Source organism: Callorhinchus milii, unplaced genomic scaffold, assembly GCF_018977255.1.
Source record: "Callorhinchus milii isolate IMCB2004 unplaced genomic scaffold, IMCB_Cmil_1.0 Scaffold3, whole genome shotgun sequence".
Lineage (NCBI taxonomy): Eukaryota > Metazoa > Chordata > Chondrichthyes > Chimaeriformes > Callorhinchidae > Callorhinchus > Callorhinchus milii.
This window is the reverse complement of record NW_024704744.1, coordinates 94,624,651-94,641,858: the sequence shown is the minus strand read 5'-3', so window position 1 is coordinate 94,641,858 and position 17,208 is coordinate 94,624,651.

Below are 17,208 nucleotides of genomic sequence, written 5' to 3'. Positions count from 1 at the left end.
ATAATGGTAATCTGGTCGCTCACAAAATATACAATCAATTCAGTTTACAGTGTATTCTGTGAAGCGCTTTGAGACGTCTCGAAGACGTGATAAGTCGCTATGTCAAATGCAAAGATTATTATGACAATCATTAAAAAATAGGCAGATTCTTGATAGCAATTTGAATTTGTACAGTGAGCTTCACACGTCAAGGGGGTAAACGTCAAGGAACGCTCGAGAAAGAAGAATATTAAAAGTTATGGGGAAGCGAGCGGGAGATTGAGGTTAGGGCAAAGTGGTCCGCGCAGAGAACAACAGCAGCGCAGACCTGATGGGCCAAATGGTGCGTTGCTGCGCTGTGACCTTCCATGGTTCTAAGTGCTCTATTCTCCTCGAAGCCAAAGGCCCGTGGGAGTGTGATTGCCATCTGTGGAATGCACACAGACGGGCCTGAGAACGATACGCTGGGCTCACAGATTGGTTTCCGGTATTGTTTTCCTGCAGGGCTCCATTGAGAAAATTCAGGGTTTTGTTTCTGTGTTTGCTGGGACGCTTTAAGCCCTGATGGTTCTCCCTCGGGCTCTCAGGCGAGTCGTGCGTACGTGTGTGTTATGTTTGTGCGGCTATATATATGTGCGTGTCTGTGCGTGTGAGAGTTGGGGGGTGGGGGGGGGGGGAGGAGAAGTGAATCACAAGTCTATTGCACTCGCACTCCATGGTACACTGCAGTACGGGTTTACGCTCTACGCGTAGCTTCTTGTTTTCCTCTATCGCTCTATCCTCTATCCCTCCAACTTGCCCCTTTCGTCCCCATCTTCGGATCACGTCACCTGAAGACCTTCCTTTTCGATCGTGCCTTGCGTGAGGGGCGCTATATAGTTGCACGTTGCCGATGTTGTTTTAACGCAGGGTGAGCTCATAGTAGGGACTGAACGGCGAGTGTCACAGAAGTGCTCGCGTCAAGTGAATCCGGCAGCTGTAACAACCGATCTCTGGACACTAATCGCAGTCCAATGAAGACGGCTTTGGGGAAGGTCCCAGAGCGTCAGGTAAGATACATCCAGGTCCCACCAATAACTACTGTCGTTAAGTGCAGTGAATTCTCTCTATCTGCGGCTCTTAGGCCTCTCTGCCGCGCCTCCTCCTACGTGACCGCAGCGAAATCTTATCTTTTCCAGAATCCTTTCGCGAACGTTAGCAGAAGAAGATTCCACGCCCCCCACTCCCATACCCCCCACATCCCCGCCCGCCCCCCCCCCCCCCCGTCAATATTATCACGAGGGAATGAGTAAGGTCAGAACACAGGTCGAATCGTCCGAAACTGCACGTCCGTTCACAAAGGTTTCTGTCATTGTAGGAAGAAGGAAAAAGCCGCGGTGATAAGAGTTTGGTTGTGGATCCTATGGGTCTAATCACACTCGAGCCTCTGACAGTGACAGCTCTTCATTAACACTGGTGCCAGACAGAGGCTTCCCATTCCAGCTCAGAAGCCACTGCAGACAGACAACCTCCCTTTGTTGTCCTTTGTAGCCGTGTGTTGTCGAAACGCTTTGGCAATTTCACTGAACACATACAGCAGCTCTACTTGCGAGTCTCTGGTAACGTCTAATTCTGTCTCAGTCCAGGGACGATGAAACACACTGTGGGACAACTTATTGTCCCGCGAACATGACCGTGACTCCCTTCTGTCCCTGTCTTTTGGACGTTATACTATATCGCACATCGTAATTCTTACCCCAGTCTTTCAAACGAAACGTAGGAAATTCAAGGATTATTATTTTTAATACAGTGTCAGTTTAGATTGTGAATTATTGCTTTTCCTGGTTGCAAGGTGGATGGTTTCGCCTGCAAAATATATATAGTCAAATGCAACGGATGATGATGATGATGATTATTATTATTATTACGGTAAGATCTAAGACACAACCAGGAGCCGGTGGAGGAGGTAGGGCGGCTGTGGAGTTCACTTTAGCTGACTCTCTTCCGCACAGGACCTCAAGCGCTCTGTGAGCTGCTGGGTGTGGTGCCCGGAGATGATTTGTTTGTTATGTAAATGTGGAGGCAGGTCACCCCAGCCTGCACTTTCCACTTCGTAAATAAGCCACGGCTCACTCACCGGAGCAGTCACTTCAAACGACGTCAGACGTTAGGTAACTGACACTGAGCCCAGTCTCAGTTTCCTGCCCCAGATGATGGGTGGGTGGTGCGGTTGGCGGTGGGGGGGGGGGGGGGGTGGAAGCAGCTCCAGACACTTACCTCTTGCGACATTGATCTGGGTGGAAAAAGCTTTGACTAATTCATTAAGAGTTTATATTTAGTTCCAATTCCTCGGCGATAGATGAGGAGGGAGTCGTGGAGGAGGGGTGGGTAATGTTTAGAAACTGAACGCCTCCACCTGGTTGACGGGTAAACTCATCATCATCGCCCACACTCCCCCCCCCCCCCCCCCCACCCCCACCGGACCAAATTCAAGCTGAATGATTCGGGGAAGCCATTCAGATTCTCTCTTTGTCTCTCTTTGTGTTTGATTTGTTTAGGTATTTACTCACCAGACACGTTTCGTGAAGGGCACTGAGGGCATAAGGTGTGATAACATGCGTTATTTTTAATTTCTCCTGCTACCTGGCCATCTCTGGCTGCTTGATATCTATATGCAGTATTATATATATATATACATATATGTATAAGAGATTTAAACTGGGAGATAAAAGCTACGAAATCTGCTGATGTTTAAGGAGAGCTTCGCAGATAATCATTGACAAATGCAGTGACTGTTTTAATTAAGGCTTACAACATACAAGCTACTTCGGTGAGCGAGCAGTAAATGTGTGGACAAGGCTCCCTCGGAAGCAGAAACTGTTGTTTGCTTCAAGAACGATTTAGATAGATTCCTGTTGGGAAATAATGTCTCGGGATATTGACATGTTCGGGACACGACATGTCAAGGGACTGCCAGGATGGTGTAAGGCAAACCGGATGGACCTTTGACGTTTTCGCCCGAGCAAGTTCTTATGTACGACAATAATATATTATATATGTAATAATGCCCAAACAAGCCAATGTATGGGCAATACGGCTGTAAATCGGCTCACTCTCCAGAGAGCTACTCTGGGACGAGTTGCATTGTGGAGGTGCCATCTTTCAGATGAGACATTAAGCCACCTGTCAACCTGTCTTTCAGGCAGATGATAAAGATCCGATTCTAAAACATTTCCTCGCTGGGGTTCCAGCCAACAATCCGCCAGATAATTCAATCATTCAACTCTTGGCTATTCTTGGGACCGTGCCGTATGCAAAACGGTTGCTACGTTTGTCCACAAAGAAATTAACTGCACTTAACGCTAATTAGTGTGATAAAGTGAAACCTTTGGACAAGTTTCCTTACTCTACACACACACACACGCACACACACCTCTGTTTACCGAGGAGGAGGTAGGAACCCAGTTGTTAATCAATGGTAGATCGCTTTCCGGGAGTAATAAATAATCCCTTCTGAAAAAAATCCCTTCTAATAATTTGGTCACTCAACCCACGACTGTTTGTGGGGACGCTGCTGTGAGCAATTGGCTCCTGCGTTTCGCCCACAAAATATAGAGTCAATTCACTTTACAGTATATTCTGCGAAGCGCTTTGAGACATCTCGAAGACGGGATTAGGCCCTATATCAAATTCAAAGGTAGTTATATATTATTAAAATGCAAATTCTTTCCAGAGTCACCGAGCCATTCAGGATCATCCGAGTGATGTTTTCTACTCTTTCCCCGGCTTCTGTTCTCTGTGTCTCTCTTACTCTTTCTTTCTCTGTAGCTTAGTGTTTAGAGCCCTCACCTCGCAAGCAAGAGGACCTGGGTTTGATTCCCGGCAGGGCGAAATGTTGGGCAAGTTTCCTTGCTCTTGATAGGCCTCTGTTCACCTAGGACTAAGTAAGAGCCCTGCGCGGTCTTGCTTCCCCCCTACCTCTGCGACCTCCTAACGTCCTACCATCATGTTCACTCCCTCCGCTCAGCGGGCACTGGCCCGCTTCACGTCCCCCGCCTCGCTCGCCCCACTATTGGCGGGTGGGTCTTCAGCCACTCTGCCCCTACTCTCTAGAACTCCATCCCTCAGTCCCTCCGCCTCGCCCCCACCTTCAAGACCTGTATGTGTGTCTCGCTGTTTGACATCGCAATTCAGTCCTACTTGTCCTGAAATTTCCTCCAGCATAAATTTGCCCTGGAATCTGTTGTAGCAAATCCCACACAGTTGCTCGGAGCACAACCTGATTTCTCCTTTGAAGAATCAAGTGGATAAAGGAAAACTTCCAATCAAGCGGAGAGACAGATGAGTTCAGGACACAATTCCCCCGAGGTCAGTCGAGAGACTTGGACGAAATAAAATGAAACACATTGTCTTGGTATTGTTTTGTAGCACCTCAGAGGTTCAGAGTTGGAGTTATCGCACACAGTCCCTCCGAGCGTTTTAAGAATTGCAGTGGGTCTTTTTTTTTTCCTCTTTGGAAAGCTCCCACCTCTACTCGATTCGCCTGCAAGATTAAACTTGACAACTCAGCCTTTCTGTGTTTCCCCCCTAACAGTCATCGCTGACCACAAATGGGACTCCTGTTGAAGTCCGAACTCCTGGAGAGCTGAGGAAATGGCTTGGAGTACATTCTTTGAATGAACCGTTTTCGCTTTAATAGCTTTAGTAGCTGCTGTAGATGATCCCGAGAAGCCAAACCAGAGTGTGAGTGCGGTCGGGATCACAGCCGTTCCAGACCGTGTTGGTTACCCATCGCTGTTGCCGAGGTCACTTAACTGATTTCTTAATAACAAACGGGAAATTGTCGAATTTCTACAACGTCATACTTACTGATGATTGCCCGGACCTGTTGGATGAAGCTCTAAAAAGTCTGGTAAAAAGACACTGTGCGTGCTCCCTGGAGCATTAATGCAATCCCTCTGCCTTATCACGTCAACCTGCCCCTTCCTCCGCTCAGCGGGCTCCGGCCTGCTCCGTGCTCCCCGCCCGGCCCGCCCCACCCCACCCCACCCTTTGGAACTCCATCCCATAGTGCCTTCGCCTCGCCCCCTCCCTTGCCTCCTTCAAGGCACGACTCAAGACCCTCGTCTTCGAGCGCGCCTTCGGTCACCCTCCTACCACTACCCTCCCCGCCCTCCACCCCCTCCTGATCCCCAGTCCCGGCTCGGGTCCAAATCCCTGGCTGTCCAGCGCCTTGGGACATCCTCCCGTCGTGAAAGGCGCGAGACAAATATAACCTGTTGTGGTTGTTAGCACAATGCTCCAATCTGGGGCTTGAACCCACAACCCTTTGACCAACGGGCGGGCGAGCCAAGCTGACACCTGCGGGTTACAGACATTATCTAATGTGACGTCGTGACCGGAAATAGAGCGGAGATCCTAAGACTTTACCAACATGGCCCCTTGTGATACATTCGAAACAATGCACGAGTCATTAAACCATTGTACTGCCTTCACGCTCAGGTGAAGGCAACTTTGCGAAGCGTTCTGTGAGGTTATCCTACTTGGAGGGGCGTCGTACAAATGAGCAACAACTCGTTGTTGTTGTTGTTGTTGCTGCTGATGATGATGATGACATTAAAGATCCCACGGACAGGATTTGAAAATAGAAAAGCGTTTCCCCTGGTGTCTTGGCCAACTATCCCCCAGATACACCTCCTGACTGTTTGCGGGCATCGCTGAGTGCAAAACGGCTGCATTTGTTTGCCACACAAACAAACACGTACAGTCTTCTCAGGCGGAGATCACTGAATAGCGAGTCTGCCGCCCATCACAGTAGGAGATCATTTCCTGCCTCCCATTTGCTGTCGTGTTAAAACTAACGTATTGCGGTGTTGCCTCGACTAACAACGTTTGGAAAGCAAAACCGAATCAGCGATGGAATAAACCGAATGGGCTCTTTCACTGACGGACGTCGCTCATGTCAATTCCTGACGGATTCCTCTCTTCCCCCGACCCCACCTCCTCCCTCTCTCGTCCTTTCCCGTTGATTAAAGCGCTCGCTCGCTCGCTCGCTCGCTCACAAGCACACAGACGCAGTACCTCGCGCTGGCCAGATGTGCTCTGTGACCCACCAATGTCGCAAAGACATTCTGGAACGTTCTCAGAAATGACCAAAACCGCACATGAAAGCAGGAAGGCGGGTGGGGGGGGGTGGGGGTGGGGGGGGGGAGAGGCTTAAGACACTCCATTCTTTGCCTGAATCTGACTGACAGACAGACGGACAGAGAGACAGACAGACAGCTCGTTCGCTGCCTGTGTCTACCTGAGACCGAGAGTGAAAAATGAGACGATAAAATTATTGCTGGTTTCAGCTGAGCTGTCGCCTGTGGGGAGCACCGGGCGCCTCTAATTTATATTTATATTTATGCGGTTAATCTATTAATTTAGATGATGGTGCTTATGGGGATGGCGGGGGGGGGGCGGGGGGTGGCGGCGGCGGGTGGGGGGGGGGGGGGGGTGGGGGTTGGTGAGGGAGAGAGGGGGAGGGTGGGGGGGGAGGAAAATGAGATCCTTTTATTAGTCTCTGCAGTGCTCATAAATAATCATGACCTTCTTGTTGAAATCAAATGCTACGTGTCAGCAGTAAGAGGCTCCGCAGGCAAAGCAGTTTTATGGTACACGCCGTGAGATGGAGAGTCTCTCGCCCGTCTGCGTTTTATTTGAAAAGAACATTTTTTCTTCCCTTCCTCGGCCCCCCCACCCCCACCACTCCCCGCCTCCCATCCCCATGGGGTGTGCTTGGCGGAGATTTCCCCTCCGATTTCCCCACTCTCCCCCACGGAGCCCTATAAACAGCTCCTGTTTGACAAGTGTCTCACAGAGAATGGGACGACCTGAACTGAGCTGTCGGAACACAGGGAGAGGAAGAGGCCATTCGGCCCAGCAGGCTAGCTCCGCCGGTTTATCTTTGATCCGTAGCCCTTAAGATCAAGTGTCACGCGCACAAAAGAAAAATATCATTTAGTTTGAAAGGGTAGCCTCATTCCTTAGGGAAGTGACTGTAAAATAATGATTAGGGAAGAATCGGAGGAAAGCCAATACCACGAACCTCACAAGATCACGAGAAGGGCCCTCGGCTCACCTGATCGCTTCCTTCCGTAACATCACAGGGTCAAGCTGCTTTTCGAATGAGCCCAGTCTCCTAAAAGTGGACTGAAAAGCTCAATAATTGTCACTTTAGTCTATAAAATCACAGGTTGCTGAGAAGTCCTGTAGCTCAGTGGTTACAGCACTCGCTTTGTAAGTGAGAGGCCTGAGTTCAATTCCGGGCAGAGGGCCAAACCTTGGGCAAGTTTCCTTACTCCACACAGAGCCTAATAATAATCCCTCCAAAACCAAAAACAATAATAAATTGGTCATTTTCAATCCACGACTGTTTGTGGGACATCGCTGAGCGCAATTGGCTGCCGCGTTCGCCCACAAATACACAGTCAGTTCACTTTACAGTGTGTTCTGTGAAGCGCTTTGGGACGTCCTCCCGACGTGAAAAGCGCTATATCAAATGCAAGGATTATTATTATTATTATTATTATAAGTCCGAACAATTCCGCTGTGATGGTGTCACGGAGATCCATAGTTAACCTCGAATGGCATCACTGCCATCTGCGGCAAACTATATTTGGCAGATTCGTGACTCGGTCCTTTACACCGGGCGGCTAACGCTCACTGGTGCAGGGCCGGTACAGAATACACACTCAACTTCATCGTAGGGTTTGATGGCTTCACGCAGAAATACTGCCACGGAATTTGTGACGTCTATCTCCGTCACCGGACGGGTCAAACGGTTTAACATTTCATTCGATGGTAAACCCCACCAGCACCGCGGTCATCCGGCCTGGGTTAGGGCCTTCAATTCGAGTGTGTGTGGGGCTCGAACCCGCAAGATGCCAACGCTGTGGTGGTGGGAGTGCCACCAAATGAGCCAAATTTACACCACACAATCTCTGAACCCTCAATCCCCCAATACGCTGCACACCCAGTCACCAACGCACTGCACACCCAGTCACCAACGCACTGCACACCCAGTCACCAACGCACTGCACACCCAGTCACCAACACACTGCACACCCAGTCACCAACGCACTGCACACCCAGTCACCAACGCACTGCACACCCAGTCACCACGCACTGCACACCCAGTCACCAACGCACTGCACACCCAGTCACCAACACACTGCACACCCAGTCACCAACGCGCTGCACACCCAGTCACCAACACGCTGCACACCCAGTCACCAACACACTGCACACCCAGTCACCAACGCACTGCACACCCAGTCACCCACACACTGCACACCCAGTCACCCACACACTGCACACCCAGTCACCAACACACTGCACACCCAGTCACCAACGCGCTGCACACCCAGTCACCCACACACTGCACACCCAGTCACCCACACACTGCACACCCAGTCACCCACACACTGCACACCCAGTCACCAACGCACTGCACACCCAGTCACCAACGCACTGCACACCCAGTCACCAACGCACTGCACACCCAGTCACCAACGCACTGCACACCCAGTCACCAACGCACTGCACACCCAGTCACCAACGCACTGCACACCCAGTCACCAACGCACTGCACACCCAGTCACCAACGCACTGCACACCCAGTCACCAACGCACTGCACACCCAGTCACCAACGCACTGCACACCCAGTCACCAACGCACTGCACACCCAGTCACCAACACACTGCACACCCAGTCACCAACACACTGCACACCCAGTCACCAACACACTGCACACCCAGTCACCCACTCACTGCACACCCAGTCACCAACACACTGCACACCCAGTCACCAACGCACTGCACACCCAGTCACCAACGCACTGCACACCCAGTCACCCACTCACTGCACACCCAGTCACCAACACACTGCACACCCAGTCACCAACGCACTGCACACCCAGTCACCAACACACTGCACACCCAGGCACCAACACACTGCACACCCAGTCACCAACGCACTGCACACCCAGTCACCAACGCACTGCACACCCAGTCACCAACGCACTGCACACCCAGTCACCAACGCACTGCACACCCAGTCACCAACACACTGCACACCCAGTCACCAACGCACTGCACACCCAGTCACCAACACACTGCACACCCAGTCACCAACGCACTGCACACCCAGTCACCAACACACTGCACACCCAGTCACCAACACACTGCACACCCAGTCACCAACGCACTGCACACCCAGTCACCAACGCACTGCACACCCAGTCACCCACACACTGCACACCCAGTCACCAACGCGCTGCACACCCAGTCACCAACGCACTGCACACCCAGTCACCAACACACTGCACACCCAGTTCCCTCAGAACACTGAGCACTGTTGTTCTTTGCCACAGACTTCACAATTTGACTTTAAGAATGCGCACAAGGGACATAGTGAATTGAAATGGTTGCTTTTAGTGGAGGTTACACACACACCACACACACACACCACACACCACATACACACACCGCACATACACCACACACACACACACACCACGCGCACACCACACACACACCACACACCACATACACACACCGCACATACACCACACACACACACCACGCGCACACCACACACACACCACGCGCACACACCACACACCACGCGCACACCACACACACACACCACACGCACACCACACACACACACACCACGCGCACACCACACACACACACACACACCACGCGCACACCACACACACACACCACACACCACACACACCACACACACACCACGCGCAAACCACACACACCACACACACACACCACACACACGCGCGCAGTGGAAGTTGAACGCCAGCCCTTGGCTCTGCGCTGCTGAACTTCCTTCGCAAAGCCTGAGGGGTCTGCTTTGAGGATTTGCTTTGGCTGGCTGACTGGAATCTTTTTTTATGAATAAAGACAAGACAGGTGTGTTTACACATCCCCAGACAGCGGCAATCGCTCCTTTACTCAGGTCCCAACGGGGCTATGTTCCCTGTCACACGCGATGGCCATGTGATACAGAATTCTACGCGTGTCAGTTGCCAAATTGAATCAGTCGCACGCTGGATGGGGTGTACCACACGGCGGGCCCTGAGGGTGTTGGGGCCTGCGGCATAGTGGAGAGCTGTAGCTCAGTGGTTAGAGCGCTCGCCTGGCAAGCGAGAGACCTGGGTACGATTCCCGAGCAGGGCAAGACCTCGGCCAAGTTTCCTTACTCCACACGCCTTTGGTTCCCAGCAGCAAGTAGGAACCCGGTTGTTAGTCGATTGGCCGATCGCTTTTCTCGGGACAATATCGAAACAAAGAATAATAATCGGTCACTCATTCCACGACCGTTTGCGGGGACGCTGCTGCGTGCAAATTGGCTGCCGCGTTTCGCCCACAAATATATACAGTCAATTCGCTTTGAGACGTCTCGAAGACGTAATAAGGCGCTATGGCAAACGCAGGGGTTATTATTATTACATATTCGGAGGCTCAGCTCTGCTCAAAGCCTTTCTCCATTTGAGCCACAGTGGGAAGCTGGGATTTAACGTTCTAAAGAGCTCGTTTTCGAGACGTCTCAAAGCGCTTCACGGAATATACCGTAAAGTGGACTGACTGACTTGTGTATTTTGCGGGTGAAACGTGGCAGCCAATTGCGCGCAGCAGCGTCCCCACAAACAGTTGTGGATTGAGCGACCAAATTATTATTATTATTATTTTAATTACATCTGTTACTCGTAAACGTCTGAGCTCTAACTTGTGCTGTTTCTCAGTGGGATTCAATTCTCAAGTTATCAAAGAAGTTAACACTGTTATAGCTTTAGTATCTCAAAGTACTTTGTCATAGTCATCGTTAGGTGCAGTCACACTCTCTTTTGTGGGCAATTGCGACAGCCACTTCGCTCCATACTGGTCGTGAAGCGAACGATCTAAGTTATCTGATGGATTGTTAGCCAGAGCCTGCGAGAAACTCTCTTCTCTTTCAGGGAACGTTATTGGATCCAGAACAGAACAGAACAGAACAGAACAGAAGAGAAAAATGACCTCGATTTTAACGTCTCATCTGAAGAGCAGACAATGCAGTGCTTTTCGTAGCATCGCACTGGATTCAACCTCGACTGTGAGCTCAACATCTCAACTTGGGGCTTGAACTTGCAATCTCAAACCAAGCAGCGAGAATGCCTACCAAGTGAGCCGGATTTTCACTGCACACCCAGTCCCCAACGCACTACACACCCAGTCCCTAACACACTACACACCCAGTCCCCAACGCACTACACATCCAGTCCCCAACGCACTACACACCCAGTCCCCAACACACTACACACCCAGTCCCCAACACACTACACACCCAGTCCCCAACACACTACACACCCTGTCCCTAACACACTACACACCCAGTCCCCAATGCACTACACACCCAGTCCCCAATGCACTACACACCCAGTCCCCAACGCACCACACACCCAGTCCCCAACACACTACACACCCAGTCCCTTACACACTACACACCCAGTCCCCAACGCACTACACACCCAGTCCCCAATGCACTACACACCCAGTCCCCAACCCACTACACACCCAGTCCCCAACGCACTACACACCCAGTCCCCAACGCACTACACACCCAGTCCCCAACGCACTACACACCCAGTCCCCAACGCACTACACACCCAGTCCCCAACGCACTACACACCCAGTCCCTAACACACTACACACCCAGTCCCCAATGCACTACACACCCAGTCCCCAATGCACTACACACCCAGTCCCCAATGCACTACACACCCAGTCCCCAATGCACTACACACCCAGTCCCCAACGCACTACACACCCAGTCCCTAACACACTACACACCCAGTCCCCAATGCACTACACACCCAGTCCCTAACACACTACACACCCAGTCCCCAATGCACTACACACCCAGTCCCCAACACACTACACACCCAGTCCCCAATGCACTACACACCCAGTCCCCAACGCACTACACACCCAGTCCCCAATGCACTACACACCCAGTCCCCAACGCACTACACAATCACTCCCTGGTTGTGTAGTGTGTCGTGTACCAGCCTCTCGGTTCTGAGGAAGGAACCTGATCCGAACGATGCAACAAAATACGTCTAGAAGATGTGAAAAGCGCGACATCAAATGCAAGGATTATTATTATTATTATAATACAAACTTATGTTTATATTGCATCATTCATATCAGAAAGATGCCCCATGGCACTTAACAGTCTTGGCTCAGGACCCGAGCTAGGGTTTGGCAGCGTAGTGGGTGGAGAGGGAAAAGATAACCTACAAAAAGACAGTCACTACGCTTGACAATAATTACATGTTTTGAGGTGTTTCAACGTTATAAGGTACCACCAAAATTCAAGTTTATTCTTGAAGCGTAATACTTTATCTAACCAACCTCCTGTAGCTCGGAACATCCGGAAAAATAAACTCCCGGCTTAACCGGGAGTGTAATGTGCGGCTGTGGGTATCGTATGGACCAGCTTGTAGAAGCGGGTGTGTAAATGGGTGTGTAACACTGCCCTCGACTGCCAGTGCCCTGTTTACATTGCGAGGCAGATCCAAATACACTGCAGCAACACACGTACAATTGGATTCCACCCAAGCCGCCAATCTCCTCGTGTTGCGTTGATTCCCATATCGACTTGCCCGCTCCCTACTCAGCAGGCGCCTGCTTCTCATCCCCCCGCCCAGCCCGGCCCACCATCGGCGGTCGGGCCTTCAGCCTCTCTGCCCCCCCAACTCTTTGGAACTCCATCCCACAGTCCGTTCGCCTCACTCCCTCCCGCGCCTCTTTCAAGGCACGTCTCGAGCCCCTCCTCTTCGACCGCACCTTCGGTCACCTTCCTACCCCACCCTTCCTGCCCTCCACCCCTCCTGATCCCAAACTTCTGCTTGGGACCAAATCCCTGACTGTCCAGCGCCTTGGGTCATCCTCCCGGTGTGAAGGCGCTGTACAAATGTAATTTGTTGTGGTTGTTGCTGTCGTGTTCAAACCCCTTCAATCCCTGGCACCCCCCTACCTCTCTCTCCGACCTCCTCACTCCCCAATCCACCCCCCCTGCACCTCCGCTCGACTGGCATCGGCCTCCTGCTGGTCCCTCACACCTTCCACCCCACCATCGGAGCTCGCGCTTTCAGCCATTACGCCCCGAAACTCTGAAACACTCTCCCTCAATCCCTCCGCTTTGGCCCCTTCTCTCCCCTCTTTCAAGTCCCACCTGAAGACTTTCTTCTTTGACCGTACTTAAGGCCACCTCCCCCCGCCCCACCCCTCCGGCTCGGAGTCAGGCTCCGCCACTGTTAAGCGCTCTGAAACACTGCCCTGCATGGAGGGCTCTATGTAAGAGTGAGTTGTTGTTGTTGATTTACAAATCCGGCTCATTTGAACCACACGCTCAGCATCCTTGCTAAGGGATTAGTTTCAAAGGACCACTGGTCTGACAGTGATGCAAAATCTCAGCCTGTTCTTCGAACGAGTGGACTGTCAGGCCTGCGACGTTCATTTCCATTAGGCCAGTCGCGGAATCTCAACTCCGAGACAACGGAAGAAAAATAATAACACTAATAATTTGGTCACTCAATCCACGACCGTTTGTGGGGACGCCGCTGTGCGCAATCGGCTGCCGCGTTTCGCCCACAAAATATACAGTCAATTCACTTTACAGTATATTCTGTGAAGCGCTTTGAGATGTCTCGAAGACCTGATAAGGCGCTGTATCAAATGCGAGGATTACTATTATATATTATAATGGGAGATCGGTTACCCGAACAACTGATAGGGTCATGTTTGCTGCTGAGAAATTTATATTCGTTGTCAGAAAACTTGTACTAGTAGAGATATTTGCTGAGGGCTCTTTAGCTTATACCTGCAGTTTAATTCCACCCCCAATGTCTTTGACACAATGATCGCAATTAAATGAAATCCTGATTCCAAAGCCCATTTAGGGAATTAAAACAACATACAACAAGAAACTGACTATATGTGCTCAGTCTCTTGCAGTTTTTTTTTCTCCGGTAAGCCAGCGGATCAAGGACTTTGAGAACATCCTCCCGACATGAAAAGCGCTATATGAATATAAATTGTATTGCAGAGATCAGAAGGTGGAGCAGTGAGCTGTTGTGTGGAACCCACTCTGAGATCCAGTGCATTGCGACTTTAATCAGTTTAAATCCTTTTGACGTTGCCTGAAATTGGATATTTGTGCTAAAAATGTCCCGGTGTCCCGACTAACAATCTTACGGATAAATGGGCCTTTCATCTCATGGCTGGGGAGAGTTATCTCCGGATAAATTGAACTTGCACCTCACGGTTTGCTAACCGCGAAATGAATGCTTCGCCTACAAATAAATTTGCAGTCACTGTTACGATGGACAGTGATGACATTCGGCCGTCGCCGGACTCCACGGAAAATTTACGGGGCCTTTTTGCCCGATGTAGGGAAGCCGTGAATAGCCCTCCCTGCTTGTCGGTGGCATTCCCTCGGCTTCTTTTGCTGGACAGCCAGGAAAAATCAAGGAAAGGAATAGTATTGAATTCCGGTGCTGGCGAGATCCCAAGAGCAGGGCGGCGCACGCATGAAGTGGCGAGCACCGTGGTTAGGAGGGAGGGGTGGGGGGGAGGGAGGTGGGGGGAGGAAGGCCACAAATGGCTCTTGTGGGTTAGCTCTCGCGTTTCCCTTAATAGCCAATGACAGTGCTAACTTGCCATTGCCCCCGCGATTTATTCTAGGAGTGAGGATAACACGCTGCGGCCAGCAACGCCTCCGCCACATCCTTGGCGTCGAACCCCATATGGAAAGGTATTCTTTTCGGGTTAAAAATGACCTGCCCGGAGCTTAAACAGGCAAAAAAAATGTGACGATATTTTAATTATAAATAGAAGCTGAAAGCGATTCGATCTGTAGGTGTCAGGAGCCCCTGGCACTTTCCCCAGATCTCCTCCTGCTGCCCACTCGCCTTACAGTTTTACTCTATTTATTATACAGGTTCGTGGGACGCTGCTCACACAAATTAGCTGAGACGTAATATTTGTTTTGTTTCTGAATGTTTGCCGACATCATATTCATTTTGCTTCGAACGTTCTGTGAAGCGCTTCTATGTGAGATGCGCCGCGTGAATAAGAAATGACTACATTCCTCGAATCTGTTGTAGCGCCTGTGATATTGGGAGCTTAGCGGTTCGATTTTTCCGGGCAGGGCGAAAGCTTAGGCAAGTTTCCTTACTCCGCCACGCTTCTGTTCACCCAGCAGTAAGTAGGAACCCGCTTGTTATTCGATTGGCGGATGCCTTTCCCCGGGGGTAATAATCCTTTTCGAAAAATATAAATCAATACATAATAATAATTCGGTCACTCTACCTACGACAATTTGGGGGACGCTGCTGTGCGCAATTGGCTGCCACATTTCGCTCACAAAATATCCAGTCAGTTCGCTTTACAGTATATTCTGTGAAGCGCTTTGAGACGTCTCGCAATCAATCGCAAGTGTTGAAACGTGGGTAATGGGTAATTGTGGTCAAGTGTAATGGCTGTATTTTGAAGGCAAATGCAACAGTCAATTTGTGCACAGCTCTGTCCCACAAATAGCCATGAGGTGAAAACTGATATGAATTTATCACACAAATTACTGACCAGGGCACCAGGAGAAACTGGCTTTTCTTTTTAAATAGTGCCTTGGAATCCTTACCATCCACCTGAATGGACAGATGGGACCTCGGTTTAAAATGTCTTTGCCAAAAAGAAGGGTACAAAAGATTTTGCGAGAGATTTTGGGTTCTGTTGCCAGTGGAAGGCTGTTATCACAACATTCCCATCTCCAGCTGTCCTCCCTTTTGTTTAAACAACTTTCGATAAAGTTACTTGATTTTTTTTTCCCCCCATCTCCCGCTGCATAGCCCTTCACCCACAAAGAATCTGTCAACGTTTCTGATAGCGAATTAATATGGAAGTTACACATGTCGCGTCACCCCCCCTCCGCCCCCCGCCCCCCCCATCTCCACCCCTCAGGCCTCAGGAGGCCAAATGCCAGGCTGAAATACTGCACGGGCATTAACCCTTTCAGGGAATCCAACCTCGACAGTTACTTGAGCCACGCAGATGTTCATTCCCATCACACAAGGTTCGATTTAACTCATTTGGTTAGCACGCCGGCTAGTATGTCAGAAGGTTGTGGGTTCACCACAGTATCGTCAATAGCCTCCCTTGCCTCCTCCAAAAGCTGTCTCAAGAGCCTCCTCTTCGACCGTGCCTTCGGTCTCCTACCCTTTACCCTCCCCGCCCTCCACCCCCTCCTTGATACCAACCACCAGCCTCGGGTGCGAATCCCTGACTGTCCAGCACTTTGGGATGTCGTGAAAGGCGCTGTGAAAATGTAATTTGTTGGTTGACATCCTTTGGATGAGATGGTAGATTGGGGCTCAGCTGGACGTTAATGATCCTGCGATATTACTGTATTTGAAAAGGGAAGGAAGTTTCTCCCAGTGCCCTGGCCAACAATCCTCCATGAAAATTGATCAGTCACTTCATGATTGTATCTGGCACCTTGCTGCGTAGAAACGGGCTGTTGTGTTTCCCTACAAATGCACAGGCACTACACTTGCTAGCACTTAGCTGCAAAACCCTTTGCAAAATCTAAGCACGAGGTCAAACAATGCATTATTATTATTATTAAGATTCACAGGTGATCACAACATCTGAATCAAAAAGGAAATTAAAATCACAAAGGCACTCAAAGGCATCTCTCCACCGTTGAACAGGGACAACTTTCATCTGGAGATCACAGACTATTCTAATTGTGTTGATCCCTAAAGGATAGCAGCAAAATTAGTCATAAAATACAAATCCAGTGGGTTCTTTCCTTATGATTGTAATAGACTAAGTATAGTTTTCTTCCCCCCCCAACCCCTCGAATTTGCTTAAAATATTCCACGATGAGCTTTGCTAACTGGTTCTCTTTTCCCCCGCAAGTGTGGTGTGGCTGTCAAAGCTGTGAGCCTCAACAGGGAACCTCAGCATTCGAAGACAAGTGCGTGGATCTTGATATCCGTCCAGGGATAGGGAGCCAGTGGAGCCTGGCGAGAGCTGGTGCGATGGGGGTTTAGTACGGGTGAGTATGCGGGCGGCGGAGTTTTGGATCAACTGGGTCTCGTGGATGGTGTAGCTGGGGAGGCCGGCGAGGAGGGCATTTGAATA